Consider the following 27393-nt stretch of genomic DNA (forward strand, 5'->3'; position numbering starts at 1 on the left):
TCAACCATCTCAAAGCTCCCTGTGTGAGGGGTGATGGCACGATCGTCAGCATAGATGAAACTCTCTGTCCCTTCTGGCAGTGGCTGGTCATTTGTGTAAATGTTGAACATGGATGGAGCAAGCACGCTCTCCTGAGGCAGGCCATTCTTCTGTTTCCGCCATCTGCTTCTTTGGCCCTGGTACTCAACAAAGAAGCACCTGTTTTGTAGCAGGTTTCCTATGAGGTGGGTGAGGTGGTAGTCCTTTGTGATATTGTAAGTTTTTCTCAGGAGAAGGCGATGATTTACAGTGACATAAGCTGCTGACAGGTCTTTGAAAGCAGCTCCTGTAATCTCCTGCCTTTCAAAGCCATCTTCTATGTGCTGAGTCAAGTTCAACACTTGTGATGTGCAGCTTTTGCCCTTCCTGAAGCCAGCTTGCTGTGGAATCAGACATGGGTCAATTTCCCCCCCATAATTCTATGCAAAATAAGTCTCTCCAGAACTTTGTAAAGGTGGCACAACAAGGAGATTGGTCTATAGCTTTTTGGATCATTAGGGTCTTTCCCTGGTTTCAAGATGGCTATGACTCTTGCTTTCCTCCAGATTTTGAGGATCTGACAGGATGCAATGCAGTTGTTCATCAGCTCCAGCAGCCAGCACCTTGCTTTTGGACCAACGTTCTTAATTCGTTCTACCCGTAGATCATCCAGGCCAGCTGCTTTGCCATTTTTACGTTTATTGAGAGCCTTGTCCAATTGTCCAGTAAAAGGTTAATGGAGGTTGTTGCTCTCATTATCTGGTTGTCTGACTATTGGTTTCCTTCTTACTTTGGTGGCAAGCTTGGGTTTTCCATTCTTCAAAGGTTGGTGTGCTATTTGATCTGCCTTTATGTTGGCATGGGTATTAGTTTGTGAGGGGTCATTGCTCAATGGTCTTAGCAGCCTCCACACCTTCTGGCTGCCCCTGCCCATGTCAGCTTTTGTTATCAGCTTTATCCACTGTTCTTTCTTGGCTTCAGAGATGGAAGACAAAATGCTCTGCGTTGCCTGAAGAGTTTGCTCACTAAATGGGTCTTCGTTGTGGAGCCTGTAATAGTCTTCCAACAAGGCAGCTCTTTCAGGAGTAATGCCCTGAAGGTAGTGTGTTCTGCAACTTTTCGGTATAGGGACCCGTGAACAGCTTTTCACTATTTCGATAAAGTGCTCGTATTCTGCAGGGATTGGGGCGACCAATATGATCATGTCATCTACCATGTCTGATAATCCCTTTGGTGACTTCTATTCACAACAATGGTTTCTTTAACTTTACTTTTTCTTGCTATTTTCTACTTTGACCTCACAACATTAAGATCTCATTCCACTGTAAAGACTGGTGCTGTGTTCTCACATTCCCATACCCTCAAAGCAAGGAATGAGTTTACAATGGAAGTTGTAAGGCTGAACTGGGGAGGCTGAAGGCATTTTCTCAGGGTCAGTCTCAGGCTCCCATGGCTATTGGCTGTGCCAAAGAAGAAAAGCAAACAAGGCCGCATTGTCTCAAGGGTAGAGAAAGAAATTTAATTTTGACCCAGGTTGCTGACTTGCTTCTAGTTCACAGAACCACTTCCTTTGCTTCTCAGTACACCAGAAAACAGTTTCCAACTCAAAGAAAAGTCTTTATGCGTCTGAGCACACAGGAAGATTGTCTGAAGACTGTGACCTTTCCCAGATTGTGGAAAATTTTCCAAACATGATGGCTGGGACGTTCTGAGAACTGTAGTCACTCAGGAACCTCTCTAGGCTCTGCTGCAGAGTAAGCAACAGAGGCACCCAGGAACCACTTTTATGTTTGTATGTCTACTGTATGGAAAAGTGCTTCTTACTGCATCCTTAAATTACAGCACAGTCACATGCCATGTAAAACCACAATACACTGTAGAAATTCTGCTACTTCTTAAATATCCTAAAACATATCCAGGTATGTATGTGTGTGTGCATGCGTGTGTGCTTCTTGAACCACCCCTTCGAACAAACAAATTAAATGCTTTATAACCTTGAAAAACTAGTAGCTTTCTCGATCGGCCAACAAGAGACAGGCAACTGCTTGATAAACTGTTCCTATCTTCTTTAGGGAAACCTTCGGACCCCTCCTTGGGCAATCTTTCTTTACCCTGCTGGCATGAGGCCCCAACTCCCGGCTCCATGCTGCGTTATGGATAGCCCGAGTGGTCCCTTACCAGGCAATGGTTGTTGTAGATCTGCCAAGTTGGTGTCCTTTAGTTTTTCCAAGAAGGCTGTAGGAACTATTTCTTTTGCCCCAGCAAAAGCTGGCTGTATTCCTCCAGCAAAGGCTATGGAACTGTAATTTTAATCCCCAGCAAAGCTGTAGAGGTTTTCCTTTTTCCCCAGCAAAAGCTGTAAGAAGTGAAGCTTTTTACAGGAGGGACAGAGAAAGCTCACATGTCCTGCTGTAAGGCTCCAAACTGTGAGACTGAAATAAAGTCCCCTTTTCCCTCCAAACCTGGGGAAATGGGCAGATCTAAAGGCTCTAACGATGATTGATAGGTGGTTGGCCCTATGACTGCAACCTGGGGAAAGCTACCCAATTGCAAAATGATTCATGCAAATAGATTCATGCAAACTAACAGTGCAAGAAAAAGAATAAAATCTCCTGGCACAGCTGTGCCAGCACAGACTCAGACACTATAGAGTGAATTATGTGTTTGCTCCTTATTTTTTTTTCATTCATAAATACGGTCAGCTTTTCAATAAGGGCCAGAAATCGGAGTTTATTTTTCCTACTAGAAAGGATCTTTACAAAGGCATGGTATTTTAAACCTTGTAGTTAGAGAGAGAGAAACCAATTAGTTCCTTACATAGGATATTTGTATCATGTGAGTAAAAAACAACTCACCAAACATTATGCATTAATGACTTGCAACATGCTATTCATGAGAAGATTAAGTCCAAGAACAGTTCTTCAGAGTTACCTTGGTTAATCATAGATAATCCTTCCATGGCTCATTCTTTTTGTTATAAATTGAAAAACTGTAAGTACAAAAAAACCCAAGTAGCTGTAAGAGGCAAGGGGAGTAGTCACCATAATGTGCGTCATTTCCCAGAATATCCTGTGGGTGAATCAGGATTTCTAATGAATGAAAATTAGAAACAAAACAAGAATCACAAAGAATATCACTCAAGTTCAACGAACATGAGTGTTTTGTTTGCACCAGAAATGCAAACCTGCTACAGATGGACCACAAGTAACAGATTTACAGTGTGATCCTATTAACATGTCTAAGCCCCACTGATGTTCACAAGACTAACCCACAGTCAATTGTGTACAGAAATATAGTAAGACCTCCATATCCACAGGGATACATTCCTGGATGGGCACACAAAAACAACCAAAATAAAATAATCTCATTTCTCCTCCCAGCATATTGTGTGGGAGTACCTAAAGATTCCTAAAAAGGTATCCTTTCTAGGAGTTTGCTAGGTCCTTCAATGCAACTCTGTGATTACCTTTGGAGTATATAGCAAATCCCTTTAAAAATACCCCCCCCCCCCAACCTCCCATGCAGGTTAAGTGAAACTGTAAATACTGCTCTGGCAGTTATGGGATCTTACTATATACCAGTGGTTCCCAACCTTTTTTTTAAACCAGGGACCAGTCTCCAAAATTAGAACCAAAAGTTTTTGGTCAACTTTCGATTTGGTTTCGTTATTTGGTGTGCCGATTCATAAAATTGCGTTGGATAGACCACATCAGCTCTAGTTTCTGATACAGAACATATGCCATCCAGTAGTCAACATCTGCTCACCCACAGAAAGCCATATTTAATAATCTAGAGCTGATGTTGTAATAGTAATCTTCCTTGGACAGTTAGCCTCTCCCCTCCCGACATCCCTGTTGTCTCAGCACTATAAGAGGGTTTTGCGAGACCAATCACTCTCGTTGCCACATGGTTTTGAGGTAACGGTGTAGTAATGGTGAGGCTACAGACCATATTTTCACTCTTGCAGGCCACTGGTGGTCCACAGACCACAGGTTGGGAACCACTGCTATATACAGTAGTCTAAATGATTGTGCAAGTCAAGTCCTAAAACATTTTACTTCAGACGCGATTGTGAACACATGTCAAGCAATGTTCTGTGACACACACGGCTTTTTGAACCAGCAAGATAATATACAAACCGAGGAAGGCTACTTACAACAAGAATGGATATGAACTATTCCCACAGGAAGTAATGACACAATGGAGAAAGTCAAGTTTCTTATCTCCATAAAGTTCGATATAAAATTTTTAAAGAATACATACAATTGGATCTTGATTGTGGGAAACTTTGAGGAATGTTAATATGAAAATCAGGTGGCTTTCATAAGTGGGAAAGGTAATTTTACATTGTTTGAGCAACAATGGCTGTTATAAATGTGGGCACTTTAAGCTGTTAATGTAAAGATATTTAAAACAAGAGCATTCAGAAGGCATCCATAGTAAATCAATCTATATAAATAAAAATGTAATGTTCGTTTGTGGGATTAACAGAACTCAAAAACCACTGGACAAATTGACATCAAATTTGGACACAACCAACAGAAAATACTGGAAGGGTTTGGTGGGCAGAGACCTTTGGTTTTGGAGTTGTAGTTCACCTACATCCAGAGATCACTGTGGACTCAAACAATGATGGATCTGGACCAAACTCCACACCAATACTCAATATGCCCAAATGTGAACACTGGTGGAGTTTGGGAAAAATTGAATCTTGACATTTGGGAGTTGTAGTTGCTGGGATTTATAGTTCACCTACAATCACTGAGCATTCTGAACCCCACCAACGATAGAATTGGGCCAAACCTTCCACACAGAACCCCTATGTGGGCCACAGCAACACGTGGCAGGGGATGGCTAATATTAATTAAAATAGTAGTAGGTACAATGCTGCATTCTATATACAGGATGAACATATTCCATTGTCTATGCACCAGTGCGCAAGATATTGACTAAGCAATACGAGGTAGAGTTTAATAGCAGCTGCAAGTGGCTCCTATAACTGCATGCAACATGAATATAAGAACTTTAAATAAATAATAATAAATTTGTTAGGAGTGAAAGAGCTCTTAAGATTTCGCTTTAGAAGAGATCTGGGACTTACATATTTCACTGACTGGGAAATGGCCTACCACAGTGTAACATAAGACCTGGCATACTGCTTATCTTGCAGTTTCAGTCATGTGCCTAAGGAGCAGATTTAAGAGCAAGCATGTGACCAGTCCTTTGAGAAACAGTACGCAGAAAGTTGCTATTCCCAGATACTGGAGGTGGCTTTGTTATATTTGTTTTTACCTTTCATCCAACCAATTTTGGTCAGGGTGACATGCATTTCATTTTGTCCTCACAACAGGATTAAGAGGAAGGGTTATTAAACTCACCCAAAGAGCTACATGGCTGAAAGAGGATTTGAAGTGAAGTCTCCCCAATCCAAATTGAACATCTGATTTCTCACTGCATTTCTACTAATAGAGATTCCTGGTCCGGAATGCAGCTAGCTTTGTGTCAATTTGTGTGTCCCAGCAGCTCCTTAAAGGGGAGATTTAAAGGCTTGCCTGGATACTTGGAAGACACACCTGACTGTGCAAATGGCTGTTTGCCACCAGAGATTATCATTACTCTTCGGCTGAGAGTCATGCATGCACTGCAGTAAATTAAACTCAGTCCAGAGACAGCTTTTAAGAGAGACAAAAGTGGTTTCAGAGAGCCAACATTGCTTATGATTCTCACACAGCCTTGCTCTTAAAGCTGCAAAGACTTCTCTAACAGAAATAAAATTGAAAGACAGTCATCATCAAATACTAGCCCTTCTTTAAAATAGCTTTGGAGAGACAACAGATTTGAGGGTTTCACATTTAATATACCTGGGGGAAAGCCTGTTGCCTACTTAATTATTTCTCTGACCTACTTTTGCTTTTATTCTAAAATTAGTGTAAGTTGTATAATTGATGGTATCTTACAGTTGATGATATACGGTATAATAATCCTCCAGGTAGAATCAGATAACTCTCATAATTAAGATGCTATCTCCTGTGACTTTGTTAACTACCTCCAAACAGAAATTGACAGCATCAGAGCAATACAGTGTTATTTGCATCATCCATTAGAGAGATAGGCCAACACTAACAAAATTAACTTCAACAGAGACAAATGCAAGATACTCCACTTAGGCAGAAAAAATGAAATGCAAAGATACAGAAAGAGGGACAAGTTAAACATGAGCCAACAATGTCAGGCGGCTGCAAAAAAAAAAGCCAATGGGATTTTGGCCTGCATAAATAGGAGTATAGTGTCTAGATCCAGGGAAGTCATGCTACCCCTCTATGCTCCCTTGGTCAGACCACAGACGGGTCACAGGTTCGAATCCAGGGAGAGAGCTCCCTCTATCAGCTCCAGCTCCTCATGCGAGGACATGAGAGAAGCCTCCCATAAGGATGATAAAACATCAAATCATCTGTGTGTCCCATGGGCAACGTCCTTGCAGACGGCCAACTAAAATGATCAAGAGTCTGGAAACAAGCCCTATGAGGAGTGGCTGAAAGAGCTGGGAATGTTTAGCCTACAGAAGAGAAGGCTGAGAGGAGACATGATGAGGGCCATGTATAAATATGTGAGGGGAAGTCAAGGGGAGGAAGGAGCAAACATGTTTTCTGCTGCCCTGGAGACCAGGACACAGAACAATGGCTTCAAACTACAGGAAAGGAGATTCCATCTGAACATTAGGAAGAACTTCCTGACTGCGAGGGATGTTCAGCAGTGGAATACTCTGCCTCGGAGTGGGGTGGAGGTTCCTTCTTTGAAACAGAGGCTGGATGGTCATCTGTTGGGAGTGCTTTGAATGTGATTTTCTTGCTTCTTGACAAGGGGTTGGACTGGATGGCCCAAGAGGTCTATGATTGTATGATCCCATAGATTTCCTTTATCTTCCCTTGTTATTTCAGTCCTTGTAAAAATGCAGCATTCGTGATGATGCGAATCAATGTATGCAATAGAAAATACTCTGCAATCTGCACAACATTAGATCATTACTGTCATATAAGTGGAATGACACACTGTTATTTTTAAATACTCATTATGCTGCAGAAATTAATTCACTCTAATCCAAACAGCTGGTTGGTACCATGATTTTGGATGCAATATTGCAAAAAAGGAGAGAGACACTGGTACTTAGTGAATGGGTCTCTGCCTCCTTCCCCGTACAAGCATAATGGCCCAGCTTCCCACTCAGCTATTTTTGCTGTCCATCTGCTCCCTTTCAGCTATATTTAGGAGACATCTGGCCTTGTCCTATTCAAACCAGGGGCCACTTCCAGCTGCTTTGAATTGAGAGGGAACACAGTCAAAGCTAAAACCTGGGACAAAACATTCTATCACTGTGTTTGATTAACAAAAAATTAAAAAGTACCAAGGAGATGGGAGACAGAACTGTTGTGAACATATTCTGCAACACTCTGGTGCTTCATTTGTTCAACAACTATTCCTGGAGGAACAGCAACCAACATAAAACCTAGGATTTATAGCATTCCCCCAAACCAGGTTCACAACACCCTGGCAACTAAAATATTAGGTCTATTTAAGGCCAAGCTTTCCAGTCTTATGTTCACACTGCAACATAACCAGAATAAAATTTTAAGGAGAATTGGAGCTAAACCATAAACAAACCATTCACTCGGAGGAGTTTTCCTTCTGACGCCAAATCCAGGGTCAAGAATATCAATTATCCAAGGGAAAGAAAAAAGAGCAGGGCCAAAACAAGAGATAAAGCCTCCAAGAGAATAATCTGTTTGGCTATATTCCCACAATTTAATTAATCAGAATAAGTAGAGTGGGAAGTGATACATTACACCAGAAAAAATCTAGGATGCTTTTGGAATTCAGCTTAAGAAATAGCAACAACTTCATGAAATTTTTTATTGCCCTCCACAAAACTAAGCATGTTTTGAAAGGCTTTAAGCAAATTTTGTTGTGAAAAGTGGGTTTAGAACAACCATGGGCACACTTGGGCCCTCCAGGTGTTTTGGACTTCAACTCCCACAATTCCCAACAGCCTACATGGAAGTTTGTCCATGGCTGGTTTAGAAGATACTTTCTGTTCCCCAGAGGCTGGTGTATGCAAGTATGTGCACAGCAAATACCTTGAATAACATTAATTATTATAGTTTTAATTGGATTTTATATGAATTTTTATTATGTGATATTAAATGTTTTAAATTTATATGTATGTATGTTTATGGCATCTAATTGTTGCCAATCTGTACGCCATCCTGAAAAGAGTGGAACAAAAATGCTGTAAATGAATAAATAAATTTATTCAAGCAAATAAGATAGATTGCATGTTGCAGAGATTTTAAAAAAACAGAAACAATTAACATGTATGTAGTCTTTAGAGATGATACACAGTAATCTACAGAAGTCTATGGGAAGCCTGGAAAAGAACATGCACTGAACATGAATCTAGGTTTTTTTAAAACCACATGTGTATATACCCTATACCCTTTTGTTCAGCTCTCTACTGAACTGCTATACTACTGCCTCTCTTCCTATTGTTTGAAAATTGATAGGTAACTCTTGGAGACTTTGTCTCTTGCTTTGGCTTTGCTCTTTTCCTTTTCCTTGGATTATTGAAATTCTTGACTTCCTCCAATCACATTTCCTCCAAGATGCTATAAAATGCTTATGGCCTCTTCTTTAATCCACATAACTATTTTATGAATTCTGATTTTCTGAGAATGTGGTGCAAAGCCTTCAAATGTGCTTCATGGCGGAACAGGGATTTGAATTCAGTTTCCCAAACTCCCGTCCAAGGTCCAAGGAGTATCCCGAATTCCACATTGCTTATTTTCTTTATATTTCCCTCTACCATTTCAGTGCTTTTCAGGAAAGGAAACAATAGCCTGGGGTAATAGAGGTCAGAAGGTTCTTCTGCATTACAAATTAACAAAACAGTTAATCTTCTGAGTGTGGCAAATTGGCTTATGAACACTACAGATAAGGGCTGTTTTCCTGTCAGGGAAGGATGTGAGTAAGCTGACACTCCACTCCAAAATACTAACAAAAAAGGAAAGCTTCTTTGTTTTTTGCTTAAGGTTAAAGGTAAAGGTCGTCCCCTGACATTTTACTTTTAATCCCTGAATCAAACTCAGTAGAAATGTCATAGGTAAAGTTAAAGGTTTCCCCTGACATTAAGTCTAGCCATGTACAACTCTGGGGATGTGGTGCTCATCTCCATTTCTAAGCCAAAGCGCCAGCGTTGTTCATAGACACCTCCAAGGTCACGTGGCCAACATGACTGCATGGGGCACCGTTACCAGAGCGGTACCTATTGATCTACTCACATTTGCATGTTTTCAAACTGCTAGGTTGGCAGAAGCTAGAGCTGACAGCGGAAGCTAACGCTGCTCCCCAGAATCGAACCTGTGACCTTTCGGTCAACAAGCTCAGCAGCTCAGCGCTTTAACCCACTGGGCCACTGGGGGCAGTGGGTTAAAGCAGTGGGTTTTTTGCTTATTAGGTGTAATGTGTTGAAGTAGCTACAGAGGCACAAGTTTCTAAAATTTGGATTCTCAAACAATATTCTGTTCACAAATATATGGAAAATTCAAACAAAGTTTAAGTCCTTTTAACACTATCAAGAAGAGCTCCAGAAACAATCTCCTAGACCAGTGGTTCTCAACCTGTGGGACTCCAGATGTTTTGGCCTTCAACTCCCAGAAACCCTAACATCTGGTAAACTGGCTGGGATTTCTGGGGTTATAGGCCAAAACACCTGGAGAACCACAGGATGAGAACCATTGTCCTAGACATTGTGGCCTTTTTATTTGCGGCATTATGGCACTTGCAGCCCTACACTGAAGTTTCCAAGTTCTGCTAGCAGGGGAATATATTTTAAGGAGGGAATTAAATTGAAACCTTGATACGACAGAGGCTGCATCTACACTGTACAATTAATGCAGTTTGATACCACTTTAACTGTTACAGCTCAATACTATGGAATGATGGGAGCTGTAGTTTGATGAGGTACCTTCACTCATTGGTTCAGAAGGCGACCTTGTAAAACTGCAGCTCCCGTGATTCTACAGTAGCAAGTCGTGCCATTCAAGAGATCGAACCACAACAGGAACCTTTGGTCTATTGGTTTGAGAAGCAAAATGCCAATTTTCTCTCAGAGCCAGCTGCTCTCCAGGGCCGCCCTCCAGTTTTCTTCCTTGGTTTTAATAGTTTTACACAGGAACACACTTGAATGTTTATGTGTTCCTGGGGATGATGGAGAGCCTGCTAGCGGAGTCCTAATTAATAACTCTCTGGCACATAAGAAAGACTTCAGCACAAGTGCTGCACTTGTTTAGACAATTGAGAAATGTAATAGGCTGGATCCTGTCCTGCACAAGATTCTTTCAGTGATTAAAGGCAAGACCTCCATGGAAGGGCATTTTAAACAAACAGTGTAAGTGATGGCTGGCTCCAGTACCTAACATCGCACAGACCTGAGTGAGACAGAATTGTTTTGACTGTCATCCCAAATAGTCTTGTAGGAGAGGTTTCTATGCCGCCATTCCTATGGTCTTTTTAGTTCGCTCTGGCTTTTGAAATAATTCATATTCGTTGGGCTTCTCAATTTTAAAATCTCTGACTGAATATTCTGCCTTTCCTCTAGCACAGGACTCAATGAAGCATCAAAGTGTTTCTATTTTGTATTTGGAATAATTCAAAGCCATCCCATGTTATGGGATTGCATAGTAAAGGTAAAGGTTTCCCCTGATGTTAAGTCTAGTCGTGTCCAACTCTGAGGGGTAGTGCTCATCTCTGTTTCTAGGCCAAAGAGCTGGTGTTGTCTGTAAACACCTCCAAGGTCATGTGGCCAGCATGACTGCATGGAGAGCTGTTACCTTCCTGCAGAAGTGGTACCTATTGATCTACTCTCATTTGCATGTTTTCGAACTGCTAGGTTGGCAAAAGCTGAGCCTAAAAATGGAAGCTCATCCCGCTCCCCAGATTCGATCTGCCAACCTTGCATACGATGTCATAAAATAACCATTTTCTATCCACATTTATATTTTTGCTTTTGGATATAGCAGAGCAGTCTTAGGAATTAGGATTCTCAGTGAAATCTGGAGATAGCTCCAGGCACAAGATCTTTAATGGCTGTATAAGCAAGGCAATTTCAAGGAGTATTACTAGGTTTTTTCCCCACTTTTCATTTATATATTTGGCTGGATCATGTCTTCGGTGAAATTTTATATCATAGTAACTCTAACATAATCTAAAGATAAAGTCACCTTAGGATCACTGTAAGTCAGGAATGATTTTTAAGGCGCACAATAACAATGTAAGTGCCAACTACAGAGAGCCTGTGCAGTGCAATGGTTTGGGCACTAGATTATGACTCTTAGAGATCAGGATTTTAATCCACATTTGGAGATGTTGCACTCTCCCAGCCTCACAAGAAAGTACTAGCAAACCAATGAGATTTTGGCCTGCATAAATAGTGTTTAGATCCAAGGAAGTCATGCTACCCCTCTATTCTGCCTTGGTCAGAAAACTGTAATACTGTGTCCAATTCTGGGCACCACAATTGAAGGGAGAGGTTGACAAGCTGGAATGTGTCCAGAAGAGGGTGACTAAAAGGATCAAGGGTCTGGACAAAAAGCCCTACAAGGAGTGACTTGATGAGCTGGGTATGTTTAGTCTGCAAAAGAGAAGGCTGAGAGGAGACATGACGAGGGCCATATATAAATATGTGAGGGGAAGTCATAGGGAGGAGGGAGCAAGCTTGTTTTCTGCTACACTGGACACTAAGACATGAAACAATGGCTTCAAACTACAGGAAAGGAGATTCCACCTGAACATGAGGAAGAACTTCCTAAATGTGAGAACTGTTCAGAAGTGGAACTCTTAGGAGGCTTTTAAGCAGAGGCTGGATGGCCATCTGTCAGGGGTGCTTTGAATACAATTTTCCTGCTTTTTGGTAGGGGATTGAACTGGATGGACCACGAAGTCTCTTCCAACTCTATGATTCTAACAGACCCACAGAGTTAAGAGGCCAAATTCAAAAACAGCTTGGAAATGCGAGGAAACCTCACTGATAGAAAGATTAGAGCAGTGGTTCTCAACCTGTGGGTTCCCAGATGTTTTGGCCCTCACCTCCCAGAAATCATAACAGCTGGTAAACTGGCTGGGATTCTTGGGAGTTGTAGACCAAAACACCTGGGGACCCACAGGTTGAGAATGACTGGGTTAGAGAATTGTTATTTGACAGAAGGCCAGTATAGAGGGGCAGGACCTCTCTACAGGAATTTGATGTGGAGCAACATGTACAAGGATGAACTCTTTTTCTAGTGTTCTTTGATTCAAAGAAAATGAAACCCGTGGAGAGGTATGGAGCATGTAGCAAATGAAAATGTCAGGCCATGTAGAGTGGTGTCAGGCAGGTACTTAGAAAATCCAGATGCTTATACATGCTGAGACATGAAACTCATCAAATGTCCTTGATCCTGCCACTCATGCCAAGCCACTTCACAAAGATGTTGTGTGAAAAACTGCGGAGGAAGAGGTCCAAGGGCAGCACTTTAATCTTACTGAGGAAAGGTGTGGTATAAAATATAATTAAGAAACTAATAAATGAAGAATAGAACAAGGTGCAACTAGGGTGTGTATCTTGACTTGCGGATTCACAGGTACCCGGTTCTAGTTCTTTATCTCCTGCAACATCAAGGACATAGGTTGGCCCTAAGATTAGTAGACTCTGGGCTTCTCAAGCATGCAACCTTGGCTGAAATACACACTATCACTTAATTGAGCACAAGGCTTACCTGAAAGTCCCCCAGGCCCTATGAGTAATGCTTTTAGTACGAGCTGATTTTGTTTCCAAGGGATTCCACCAGATTAAAGGGTTGCTCCACTTGGGATACAACCGTTAACTTACGACTACCCTGACTGTGGTCTGTACACACAAAGAACTTCACCAATGACTGCTAGACTGAGTCCACCAGATGAAGCTGACAAAAACCTCCTAAGTACCCACACTTTGTATTCTGTAGGGATCTCACATTGATTTTCCAGATTATTTATCCCAGGTAACAAAAAGGGGGGTGGCTAAGAAAACTCCTTCAAATGTATAAAGTCACCTTGCATCAACACATGACTTGAAGCTTTGTGCACGCACACACACAAACATTTCGTGGAAGGAAGCTTTTTCAGAAATATTTATTTATAGCATTTGTATCTTGTCCTTCTCAACCCCCGAAGAGGGACTCAGGGCAGCTTACAATTGGCAGTCATTAGATGCCGACAAAGAAACAGTTAAAGCATAACAATTAACATAAACAGGTCAACAGCAATAAAAATACATTAAAATGCAATAAAATACATTAAAAATATTGGTCCTTAAAATATTAACACAACCAAGTCTGAGTACACAAATCCAAATCATAGTCCAGAGTTCCAGTTCAAGGTCTCTTAATTGACAATTCTCACGAGTCATCACAGTTGTTGCTCAGCCAGTTGCCCAAATGTTTGGTCCCAAAGCCAAGACATGAGTTTCTTCCTGGAGGAGAGGAGAGAAGGACTCGCCTTGATTTCACTGGAGAGTGCATTCCACAGACGAGGGGCCACCACCAAGAAGGCCCTGTCTCTCGTCCCTGCCAATTGCGCTTGCGAGGGTGGTGGGATCGAGAGCAGGGTCTCCCCTGATGATCGTAAACTCCGAGGTGGGTCATAGAGGGAGATACGTTCAGACAAGTAAACTGGGCCAGAACTGTACATAAGCCAAGATCATAGCAAATTAAGTACATCATACTTAATTCTTATCCAGAATCGGCATCACGTACAATAACCAACTAAAATAGGTAATCCGGATGGTCACAGAATGGAAGAAAGAAAGAATGGGCAAAGAGGATGGTGGGAAAACTAGTAAAATGCAGTTGGAGTGTTCTTGTCAGGAAAGCAATTAGTGGCTTATTTAGAAATCTGAATACATCTAGCACTACTTACAAATCTAGAAATAATCTAAGACAAAGTGAACAAGGAACAGCCTATGGATTACATGCAGCCCCCAGAGATAGAATAGATCTGTAACCTCCAGATCGATTCTATCTCTGAAAGGCAGTCTTCCTCTTTTCAGCATCCCTCTGCTTTACCAACCAGTATTTTGTATTCTAGTGAGTTGTGTCTTCTCATGATATGGCCAAAGTACAATAGTCTCAGTTTAACCAACATGGCTTCTAAAGGGAGTTTAGGCTTGATTTCCTCTAGTGGTTATTTATTCATCTTTTTAGCAACCCACAGTACGCACAGAACCCTTCACCAGCATCACATTTCAAATGATTTTTATCTTATCTGCTTTCTTCACTGCTCGGATTTCACAACCATACATAGAAATGAGAAAAACCTTTAAAGTCGACATATAATTTGAACACACACACACAACTTCCTATTCATTCATGACATGAAGGTTCTGTGATTATTTCAGCTTTTTTACATTTCCTCTCATTTCTCTTCTTGATTTATAAGGATTATAAACATTTTTCGAAGCAAGCTTGTCCCAGATAAGAGCATCATGCCAGTTCTTAATAGCTTTGAAGTGTGTGTTAGTTTTTTTCTTTACCCGTTCTCTGCAATATACTTGAGAAATCAAGACAATATGCCAAGAATTATTTGCATGTAACACAACTAGGTAAATACTACTCTCATTAGATTCTGTGCCAAGCCATGAAAATTGTGAGAGCAAGAACAGACAACGGTTGAAAGGTGCATTCCCACAGCTACCTAGTTGGATAAATAGCAATGCTGTCTTTTCTGTCACTTCTTGCCAGTAGTGAAATCCGTAAAGTCCAGTCAAAATTCTGGCTTTCACAAAAACCATGTTATGGTAAAGATATGCATGTACTACGAATTTGATCTCCTCCGTCCTATTTGATTTTTACCCTACTATCTTGTCAACTTTTCAGACACCTGAAAGACGTTTGCTACTATTTAGGGCAGCATTTCTCAACCTGGGGGTTGGGACGCCTGGGGGGGGGGGTTGCGAGGGGTTTTCAGAGAGGTCTTAGGAACCCCTTTGGCAGAGAAGGCTGAAGACCTATCCGTCTGTTCTTCTCTTCCTTTTTGGAAACAGATGGCAAATCCTCCCACCAAAATCCCTCCACAGCTGTGATTGGCCAGGCTCTCAGCCAAAGGGAGGGCTGTTTCTGAGACTCCAAATGGGGAGGTGTGAGCAGGTGTGCTTGGTGCATGGCAACGTGGTGCACATGTGCAGGTGAGGGAGAGAATGCGAGGCTGGAGGAAGGTGCACACCAGTGAGTCCCTTCAAGGCATGGGGGTTCTGCGTCAGAAGTTTGGCCCAATTCTACTGTTGGTGGGGTTCAAAATGCTCTTTGATTGTAGGTGAACTACAAATCCCAGAAACTACAATCCTCAAATGTCAAGGTCTATTTCCCCCAAACTCCACCAGTGTTCACATTTGGGCATACTGAGTATTCGTGCCAAGTTTGGTCCAGATCCATCATTGTTTGAGTCCACAATGCGCTCCGGATGCAGGTGAACTACTACTCCTAAAATTCAAGGCCAATGCCCACCAAACTGTTCCAGTATTTTCTGTTTGTCATGGGAGTGTTGTGTGCCAAGTTTGGTTCAATTCCATCATTGGTGAAGTTCAGAATGCTCTTTGATTGTAGGTGAAATTTAAATCCCAGCAACTACAACTCCCAAATGACAAAATCAACCTCCTACACCAACCTCCCACCAGTATTCAAATTTGGGCGTATTGGGTATTTGTGCTAAATTTTGTCCAATGAATGAGAATATGTCAAGCATATCATATATTTACATTATGATTCATAACAGTAGCAAAATTACATTTATGAAGAAGTAATGAACATAATTTTATGGTTGAGGGTCCCCACAGCATGAGGAACAGTATTAAGGGGTTGAAGCACTAGAAAGGTTGAAAAACACTGATTTAGGGTAAAGATGGGAAAATTGAAAACTCCAACTCAAAATGTTAACCATCTTTAAATTCCCCATGGGATTTCTCATATTCTCCAGACCTCTCAGTTTTTAGATTTTAGAACCCAACTATGCAAAACGACTCCAAATGTGGAAAATTTACTTCCAGTCCTACTCTTATGTGGCTTTTCCACTTTGTGGAAAGCACTACTCCTCTTTAAGGGGCTTGCCATAAAATACAAAAACTCAGAAAGTTGGTGCTACACAGCAAACTAGTCACCCTGTTCTTGAAATATCTGCACGACAGAGCCTTAGGACAACAAAGTATGGTAGCAACATATTTCCAGATAAGCACCAACAATAATTTATGCAGTGCTACTACTTTGCATAGTGCCCAAGGAGTGCCCAAGCAATGGCCAAAAGCAACAGATCAAAAATGCATATTCCTTTTCCCACTGTACCAGCAAAATATAATCCTTTTTTGGTTTTGCTTTTTAAAAAATAGCTGTGATTTTAGTATTTGCACAAAATGTCCTGAGTACACATATTTTCCATGAGTACACATATTTTGGCTTCTTTCCCCACTATTCTTTACTTTAAAAGCATTTCCATCATCACCGTACTCTAGCCATCTCCAAAGAAAGCAGACCAACACAGAACCATAGAATCATAGGCATGTTCCAAATGGAAAGGAAAGCCTGCTTTAAAGTCAGCTTCCTCAGGCACCACTTGAAACAATAAAGCAGCACATTGAGCATATCTATCTGAATAATACAGCTTTAATTATCATTTCATTATCCCAGCCAAAATGGTTATTAACTGATGAGAGTTGTGGTTAAATACATTTGAAAGGGGAAACTAGTTTGGTTTTTTCTGCTCCGGCATGTGAACTCTTCCCAGATGACACAAAGCAATAAATCCATTACAGATGCCCACCGGGAAATTAAAAACTGTTGAAAATAAATGTTGAAAGAAAGTTTCCATATTTTTTAAAGGTAGATATGGGTATGAGATCTCTCTCTCTCTCTCTCTCTCTCTCTCTCTCTCTCACACACACACACACACACAAAATCAAGCTGATTTTATGACAAGACTTTCTGTATATATTTCACATTTCAATATTAATGTCAAAAATACGTCGCATGATTTTACATAGAATTTGTGCTACATTAGAACAGTAAAGACAAATATCACTTAAGTAAAATAAACATTAAATATTAAATAACCACAAAAATAAAATAAGGTGTAAACACTAAACTAATCTGGGAATCTGCTATTGCAACACATCCAATGAAGTGGTTTAAAACCAGTATAAAAAAAGATTAGGACTAAGTATGTTCCAGTCTACTTGGAATACACGAAGCTCATTTCAGAAGCATGTTTAAGAACTGGCCCAAGAATCCAGAAGAGCCTTGACTCCCAATGTGACCATCATCCCACTTTCTTTGCTAGTTAACTTGTACCCAATATGCTTTATTGTGCCAATTGTTTGCCTTAGAGAAACTTATCCTTTCCAGTTACGGAGACTTGGAATGAGACAGCCCAGAAAGCAACCGGTGCAGTTCTGAAAGGAAGTTTCCAAAATCAAATCTCAAATAGCTATTTATTAAGCTTCTTACAGTATTTAAAATATTTATGAGCTAGACTTACTGTCAGGTGAAACCTTTACATTTACCTTTTACTTTAGGAGCTGTTTTTCAAGGAAGTGCTCACAAAGTGATTCTTTCAATAAAAAAAAAATTAACTCAAACATCCTCCATATCAGTGGTTCTCAACCTTTTTTTGACCGCAACCACTTTAACCAACAATAGTACCAAAAAGGTTATGAATCAGTTTTTGGTCAACTTTAGATTCAGATTCATTATTTGGGGTGCTGATTCAGAAAACTGCATTGGATAGATCACATCAGCTCTAGTTTCTGATGCAGAACATAGACCATCCTGTAGTCGTCATCTGCTTACCCAAAGAAAACCATATTTAATAAGCCTTTGCACTATAAGAGGGTTTCATGAGACCAGCTGCTCTTGTTGCAACAGTGAGGCCACATTTTAGTTCTTGCGGTGAGGCCATATTTTAGTTCTGGCGGACCACTGGTGGTCCACGATCCACAGGTTGGGAACCACTCTCTATAATAACGATAAAAAAAAGAATATTGACACCATCAGGTTTCTTAAACCAATTTAAACCAAAAAAATCACTAAATACCTTTTGGATAACAGTAAGGTATTTCAAATACCAGTAAAAAACCTACAAGATCAAAGACTTTGCTTTTTAAAGATCTGAAATATTCAAGCATTTTTGCTTGAATATTCAAGCTCTTACAAGAATCAATCTGGGTTCAAACTACAGGAAAGGAGATTCCACCTCAACATGAGGAAGAACTTTCTGACTGTGAGAGCTGTTCAGCAGTGGAACTCTCTACCCCGAAGTGTGGTGGAGGCTCCTTCTATGGAGGCTTTTAAACAGAGGCTGGATGGCCATCTGTTGAGGGTGCTTCTTGGTAGAGGGTTGGAGTAGATGGCCCACAAGTTCTCTTCCAACTCTATTATTCTATGGTGTACTGGTTTTAGTGATGCACTGGGGCTCTGGAGATCAGGATTCCTGCTCAGCCATGAAAATTAATTTGTCAACCCTGGTTAAGTAAATCATACTCGCTGTCTCAATGGAAGGCAACAATAAGCCACCTTTGAATAAGGAATTCCACTAAGGTTCATCCCAGGGTTCACATAGGTCAGAAATGACTTCAAGACATACAATAAGAACAACATCATCTATAATGAAGAGGTCACAAATGCCTCTCCTGAGAAGTCTGCAGAGTCGGTCCACCACCAAAAAAGCCTTATGTCTCATGTCCACTAATGTCATTACTATTTATCGTGTCAGGAGTGAACCAAATAGTTGTATTGCATTAAAAACAAACAAACAAACCACAAAGTTTGCAAGCTTGTCATTACTGAAGTGATCTCACAAATGGGCAGTTCCTCCAAGGCTGATCATATAAAATGTTATGAATTATCTGTGTTTCATGTATTGTCGAAGGCTTTCATGGCCGGAATCACTCAGTTCTTGTGGGTTTTTTCGGGCTATATGGCCATGTTCTAGAGGCATTTCTCCTGACGTTTCTCTTTACTACAGCCATGAATATTATAGACAAACTCTCCCCTAAATAAATACAAATGGATAGAAAAACTTGCTGCAGCAAGGACTGGCTTCTGCATCCATCTTTTGAAATGTGGATGCTCCCTGAAATGACTGTGCTACCTGGTTTTACGTGTGATTTTAAAAGCCAATTAAGGTTTATTAACGAGAATGTTTTCAACACAAGATTCCTTCAGTCAACAGGTGTGTATGAGCAAGTGTTCATGCCATACAGGGAGTGGTCAAATGGGGTGAACCATCAGCACCCTGCTCTTGATTCTTACCTTACTACATTTAGCCATAATTAAATTTCAGACTGTAAGTCTATGATAGAGTCCATTGATAACTACTCAGAAAATGAACAAGTAGGAAAAAAGAGTGGTTGGCCACAAAAAATCATCCCCAGAGGTATTTAGAACAAGTTTTCAGGTCGTTATGAGAACACTCAATTTATATATTTCTTTTCAGATTCAGTGGTTGCACTATACATAATTATAGTGCTATTATTCCACTTTAACTGCCATGGTTCTATTCTATGTAGTCCTGGGATATGGAATTTAGTGAGGTGCATTTAGAGCCAAAGCTCTCCAGTGTCTCACCAAACTACAAACTCAATTATTTCACCATTTATTTGCTTTATTTATACCCCATCTTTTTCACCACATTAGGGGACTCAAGGCTGACTACAGCTCCAGCAAAATTCAATGCCACATAAACACAGTCATAAAAACATATTCCAACAATTAAAACAGCTAAGCAAGTAAATACACATTAATCTTTAACAGAGTTAAAAACATATAAAGTGCATAGTACAATACTGAGCCCTGTGGGACCCCAAAAGTCAATGGTTGCGGAGGTCGAGCAGGTGCCCCCCCCCAACAAAATCTTCTGAGAACGACCCTCCGAGTAGGACTGTGCCCCCAAGCCCCAAAACAGTGCCCCCAAGCCCCATTCCCATGAGGTGTCTCAGATGGATACCGTGGTCTAGGGTATCAGAAGCCGCTGAGAGGTCTAAGAGAACCAACAAGGATACACTCCCCTTGTCGAGTTCCCTATGCAGATCATCCACTAAGGAGACCAAGACTGTTTCTGAAAAGATGTTTCACAAGATGGAATCATGACAGTTGAATTACAATAGTACTGCATTTCTGTAGTGAGAATGCTCCCCTGGCTTTCATTTCACACATGTATATTGTTAATTCTGAATAAAATACTTTCTGAAACATGCTGAACTTTTTTTTTGTATGTCCCTATATATTTGTCTTGGTATTAAATTTTCTCTAAGACAATTAACCAGGAATACACAAATTTACTCTGTGGTATAGTTGTAGAGCTATGAGTTACCCCTGTTACAATCCAAACCAATTTAGAATGGGCTTGCTCTCAGGTGGTCAAAAATAAATAGCTTTTAAAAAGACCTGCTCCTGAAAACAACCAGAAATTGTCTTAATAAGGGTCACCACAGAAGGATCCTCCTTTGGGTTGTCTCTGTAGGAACTGTCATAATGTGAACCTGCCCTTCAGTATTTACCACTACATCCCTGAAGGTGTGGGAGTGTTTGGGGTGCGATAAGAACACAGAAAAAGACTCTCTCACACCCAGATTATCTTGCCTCAAACTATGTGTTTGCGCTTCTTTCCTGTTTTATCAGGACAAGTAGATGAGACTTTATGAACTCCCAAGGGTCATAAGCTTACCCAGTCAAACCTTAAACACATTTGGAGCCGCATGTTCCATCAAGACCAAAATTCAACAGTGTGACAGCAAACACAAGATGAGACAGCAGGAATGCATAGCCTGCACATGGCTCACCTATTTACATAATAAACAACTATCACTTTTATTAAAAAAACATTCTGAGTCTATTTGCACCTCTATTGACCTTGATTTTTGTATTTTTGGGTTTTTATACATCCTTATTTACGATAGGTTGTGCTATTTTCCTTGCTGGAAGTGCTCTGAGCAATGCAAATGATACAATCTTTGAATAAACAAAAACTTCTGGAATATTTGTGTTGCTGGGTGCTTTATGCAACCACGGAAGCACTAAATAAATAGCTAGTTGCTCTGGTCCAATGAAAGATAACATTTCACCTATTCTGTTTTGCTGCTGTTTACCATTTATTTAGTAACTAGCCGTCCCCTGCCACGCGTTGCTGTGGCCCACGTGGGGGTTCTGTGTGGGAGGTTTAGCCCAATTCTATCGTTGGTGGGGTTCAGAATGCTCTGTGATTGTAGGTGAACTATAAATCCCAGCAACTACAACTCCCAAATGTCAAGATTCTATTTTCCCCAAACTCCACCAGTGTTCATATTTGGACATATTGAGTATTCATGTAGAGTTTGATCCAGATCAATCATTGTTTGAGTCCACAATGATCTGGATGTAGGTGAACTACAACTCCAAAACCAAAGGACACTGCCCACCAAACCCTTTCAGTATTTTCTGTTGGTCATGGGAGAACTGTGTGCCAAGTCTGGTTCAATTCCATTGTTGGTGGGGTTCAGAATGCTCTTTGATTGTAGGTGAACTATAAATCCCAGCAACTACAACTCCCAAATGACAAAATCATTTTTTTTAGTGAAGGACATACATTGGATTGTTAGATGTCTTGTGACCAAATTTGGTGCCAATTCGTCCAGTGGTTTTTGAGTTCTGTTAATCCCACAAACAAACATTACATTTTTATTTATATAGATAAGTATGTTAGGGTTTACACAGAGTATAGCAAAGAACAAGGGTCAAATGAGATTTAATGTACCTTTTACAAAAATTTAAAATACCAGAAATGGCAGATGACATTAGCAGAGCTTCCCCTGAGATTCTGACTACAATTTCCCCACCTGTAAATGACAAGTACTGAAATTACCATAGGACTTTCTGTATGCAAAACATCTGTTCTGTCAGCTATGACTAATTCCCAATACAGTACTTTTTCAACAAAGCTTGAAAAGCATTACTTTTTGAGACTACATTTCCCAAAAATCCCCCAGTCATCTCAGGCAGAAGCTTTGATTTTTAAGTGGAGCCCTTTGGGAAGAATCTCCAGACATCAAAGGCTAAGAAAATAAATGATGCACTTGCATAAGTGAGCTAGTATTACATTTCTAAGAACGTACAGAGCAGTTCAGTAGGCAGAGAGCTTAGATTTATTTTATTTATTTGCTGCATTTATATGCCGCCCTTCTCACCCCGAAGGGGACTCAGAGCAACTTACAAGATATATTTTCATACAATAAATTATATTATTAGCATAGTACAATATCAGTATAAGATGCCCAATGTCCAGCAGCTGTTCACCATGTACTGTATGCAGAGCCTTGCATCACAGTAATCGTATTCACACTCTAATCTTTCATGCTGTTTCACGCTTGAATGACTTTGACCTGTCAACCCGCCTTGCGATAAGAGACACAGGTTGAGAATCTCTTATCCAAAATGTTTCAGACCACAAATATTTGGGATTTTGGAATATCTGTGTATGCATAATAAACTATTTATGAGTTAGTACCCAAGTCTAAACGGAAATCCATTAATACACCATATACACAGAGCCTGAAGTGGTCCCTCCACGTTTCTGGTTTTGACTTTTGATTGAGTCACTGTAAACCCTAATTATTATCTAGATTTTACAATGTAGCTCTATGGTCAAATTCCTCCTCTCATGCTGGAGGACCTAGAGATTTCCAGAGTTTAAGAATCTTTATGAGTGCATCTACACAGCAAAGTTAATGCAGTTTGATACCACTTTAAGTGCCATGGCTCAATGCTATGGAATTAGAATCATAGAATCAAAGAGTTGTGGGAGTTATAGCTTGTTTTTTGTGTGTCAAGAGCAACTTGAGAAGCTGCAAGTCGCTTCTGGTGTGAGAGAATTGGCCATCTGCAAGGACGGGGGGATGCCCAGATGTTTGACCATCCTATGGGAGGCTTCTCTCATGTCCCCGCATGACAAGCTGGAGCTGACAGACGGGAGCTCACCCCACTCCCTGGATTCTAACCACCGACCTTGAGGTCAGCAGTCCTGCCAGCGCAAGGAATATAGTTTGGTGAGGCACCATCACTCTAAGGATCTGGAAAAACTACCAAGATTCCACAGAATTGAGCAATGGCAGGCAAAGAGTTGTCAAACTGCATTAATTCTAAAGTGTAGATTCACCCAGAGGGAAAAACAGAAGGAAATCTGTTTCTGGAGAACTACAACTCCAAGGACTCTAAAGAATGGAGAGCCATGAAAGTCAAAGTGCCATCAAACCACATTAATTCTACAGTGTAGAGAACAAGGGTCAAATGAGATGCACCCTTCTATTTCACATGTGAACGAACGAACTGCTTTGGCCTGCCCTAACCCAACTGAAGTGATCACTTCTTTCCACTTTGCTGATTCAGAACAAAAGGGTGCCTCACGCCCATTAAAAACAGATTTTCCCAAAACGTGATTCATTAGGGGTGGGGAGGCTGAAAGCGGCAAAAAGACCAAGCCTGGTGAGTGGGGGAAAGTGGAATAAATATACAATAGAAGTGTGAGAAATCTATTCCTAGGAAGGGAAATCCACTCCTGAAAGAGTTGTCATGGGGAAAAGGGGTCTCCAAAGAAGCTTTACACCTAATCCTTGTTTCCACAACAAGCTAACGTTTTCCAAAAATCCAATTCTAACAGGAGGAGAAAGTGAGGTGAGACCTTCTGAACACAGGGACAGACAGCAAAAAAAACACCCTTACCTATGCTATCCATATATATGTTTGCGTGTGTGTGTGTAATCCTTGAAGTTGTTGTTCTCCAGAAACAAATTTCCCTCCATGTATTGTCGAAGGCTCTCATGGCCGGAATCACTGGGTTGTTGTGAGTTTTCCGGGCTGTATTGCCATGGTCCAGAAGCATTCTCTTCTGACGTTTCACCTGCATCTATGGCAGGCATCCTCAGAGAACCTCACAACCTCTGAGGATGCCTGCTATAGATGCAGGCGAAACGTCAGGAGAGAATGCTTCTGGAATATGGCCATATAGCCCGGAACACTCACAACAACCCAAATTTCCCTCCTTTTTTTCTCTCTGGGTGCATCTACACATACATGTTGTATATACATATACACAAACACACATCTATGTACACAACCATAAATACACAAACATATCCACATTTATCTACAAATACTATATATACACACATACACATGTACACACACATATACACATGCACAAGCATACATATATCTACACACACCTATACCATATGTGTGTATATATTCAGTACATATATGTGCGCACACACATAAATGCGCACAAACATACGTAACTCACAACAACCCAAATTTCCCTCCTTTTTTCCTCTCTGGGTGCATCTACACATACCTATTGTATGTATGTGTGTGTGTGTGTGTGTGTGTGTATGTATATATATATATAAAACACAAATCTATGTACGCGCCCATATATACACAAACATATCCATTTATCTACATAATAATAATAATAATAATAATAATAATAATCTTTATTTATACCCCGCCACCACCATCTTCCCTGTGGGGACCCGGAGTGGCTTACATGGGGCCAAGCCCAGACAACATATTACAGCAATAAAATCAAAGCATAAACAACTACATCAAATTTACATTTTAAAAAAACATAGTCATACACACACACACACACACACACACACACACGTGTACTCACATATACACATGCACTAGCGTACATATATCTGCACACACTTATACCATATGTGTGTGTATATTCAAAATATATATGTGCACACACATAAATGCACACAAACATATATAACTCACAACAACCCAAATTTCCCTCCTTTTTTCCTCTCTGGGTGCATCTATATCAGACCTGGGCAAACTTGGGCCCTCCAAGTGTTTTGGACTCCAACTCCCATCATTCCTAACAGCCTACCAGCTGTTAGGAATTGTGAGAGTTGAAGTCCAAAACACCTGGAGGGCCCAAGTTTGCCCAGGACCGATCTACATTGCAGAATTAATGCAGTTTCACAACTCTTTGCCTGGCACTGCTCAATTCAGTGGATATATATATACACACACACATATATATATATTGGTTGGTGCACTCAAAAAATACATTCAAATCCAACTTAAGGACAAACCTACAGAACCTATTGTTGTTCCTAACTTGCGGGGGGGGGAGGGCTGCCTGTCTCTCCCTCATACATACAAACACACAATTCGCTTTGGCGGGTATCTGAGCTCTTTCCCGCCAAATTCGGATCATGTCATAGGAAAACTCCACTTTCCGAAAGAGTTCCTTCAAGAATAAGCGCCCAAAATGGCTCTGGCCGGCCTGCCTGATCTTCCTTCCCCGGCTCTCTCAGCCACAGGTGCCTGGCAAGCGGCCCTATCACATCACACAGTCAGCCGTATCCCCGACCTGGACCTATGGGCTTACCTCCTTCCTCAGCTCCTCTCCTGCCTTTTTCCCCTCTCGGCCTCGTGGCCCGGCATTAAGGCCCAAGGGGCGGGGCAGGCCACGCCTCCCTCTTGGCTCCGCCCCTTTCCCCGCCTCAGACAGCCTCCTTCAGAGAGAGGAGAGGAGAGGAGAGGGAGGGAGGGAGAGAAAGAGGAGCAGGATTTGCTTCTGGACAGGTTGGATTGTTGTAGGTTTTTTCGATCTATATGGCCATGGTCTAGAGGCATTTCCTCCTGACGTTTCGCCTGCATCTATGGCAAGCATTCTCAGAGGTAGTGAGATCTGTTGGAAATAGGAAAAAGGGTTTATATATCTGTGGAATGACCAGGGTGGGACAAAGGACTCTTGTCTGCTGGAGCTAGGTGTGAATGTTTCAACTGACCACCTTGATTAGCATATAATGGCCTGACAGTGCCTGGAGCAAGCTTTTGTTGAGAGGTGATTAGATGTCCTTGTTTGTTTTCTCTCTGTTGTGCTGTTGTAATTTTTATTTATTTATTTAATTTATTTATTTGACTTGCATACCGCCACTCCCAATTTGGCTCAGAGCGGTTTACAGCAGTAGATTAAAACAATACAACCAACTTTAAAATACAATAAAAACGCGAAACAGACATAGTCCCGAGTTATTCACCCATTGAAAGCTTGTCGGAAAAGAAAGGTTTTACAGGCTTTCCGAAAAGCAAGTAGCTCTCGGATGGTTCGGGTTTCAACTGGCAAGGCATTCCATAAATAAGGGGCCACAATTGAGAAGGCTCTCTGCCTAGTAGAGGACAGATGATAAGCCCGGATGTTGGGGACTTCAAGCAAATTTTGGTCCGCGGACCGAAGTAATCTCTGGGGTTGGTAGGGGGATAAGCGGGCCCTCAGGTACGCCGGCCCCAGACCATATAAGGCCTTAAAGGTTAGTACCAGCACCTTGAAAGTAATCCGGTACTTGTAATGCAGATTGCCACCACTTTATGGCTCAACACTATGGAATTGGAGGGAGTTGGAACTTCATAAGGGTTTCTCTTTCTCAACCTTCCTCATGCCGCAACCCCTTTAATCCAGTTCCCCATGTTGTGGTACTCCCACCCCCCCCCCCCCAACCATACAACTATTTTCGTTGCTACTTCATAATTGTAATTTTGCTACTGTTATGAATGTAATATCTGATATGCAGGATGTATTTTCCTTTACTGGACCAAATTGGGCACAAATACCCGATACGCCCATATTTGAATACTGGTGGAGTTGGAGGGGATTGATTATGTCATTTGGGAGTTGTAGTTGCTGGGATTTATAGTTCATGTACAATCAAAGAGCATTCTGAACTCAACCAATGATGGAATTGAATCAAACTTGGCACACAGAACTCCCACAACCAACAGAAAGTACTGGAAAGGTTTGGTGCGCATTGAACTTGGGTTTTGGAGTTGTAGTTCACCTACATCCAGAGAGCACTCAAACAGTGATGGATCTGGACCAAACAATGGGCTCAAATAATGATGGATCTGGACCAAACTTTGCCCGAATACTCAATATGCCCCAATGAGAACTCCGGTGGAGTTTGGGGGAAATAGGCCTTGACATCTGGGAGTTGTAATTGCTGGGAATTATAGTTCACCTACAATCAAAGAGCATTCTGAACCCCACCAATGATAGAATTGGGCCAAACTTCCAACACAGAACACCCATGCCTTGAAGAGACTTGCTGGCACGAACCCCCCTCCATCCTCGCACCCTCTCCCTTGCCGACACATGTGCACCATGCTGTCACGTGCCGAGCACACCTGCTCTCCCCTCCCCACTTGGAGTATCAGAAACAGCCCTCCCCTTGGCTGAGAGGCCAGCCAATCACAGTGCAGGAGGGCTTTTGGT

General features: G+C 41.3%; 1 protein-coding gene across 6 annotated transcripts in view; it reads right to left on the reverse strand.

Annotated features, from left to right (window-relative positions):
- SLC29A1 (solute carrier family 29 member 1 (Augustine blood group)) overlaps nt 1–27393 on the reverse strand; it is a 114791-nt gene that overhangs the window by 51655 nt on the left and 35743 nt on the right. For 3 of the 6 annotated variants that reach the window (XM_060754056.2, XM_067464310.1, XM_067464303.1), the window contains exon 1: nt 25510–25608. The exons of 2 other annotated variants lie outside the window; for them this stretch is intronic. The gene's annotated coding sequence lies outside the window, so the exon portion shown is untranslated. Of the gene's footprint in view, nt 1–25509; nt 25613–27393 lie in introns of those variants that run through there. One more of the 6 variants, XM_060754058.2, reaches the window with a different exon arrangement.

The sequence above is a fragment of the Anolis sagrei genome, chromosome 1 (assembly GCF_037176765.1).
Source record: "Anolis sagrei isolate rAnoSag1 chromosome 1, rAnoSag1.mat, whole genome shotgun sequence".
Classification (NCBI taxonomy): Eukaryota; Metazoa; Chordata; class Lepidosauria; order Squamata; family Dactyloidae; genus Anolis; species Anolis sagrei.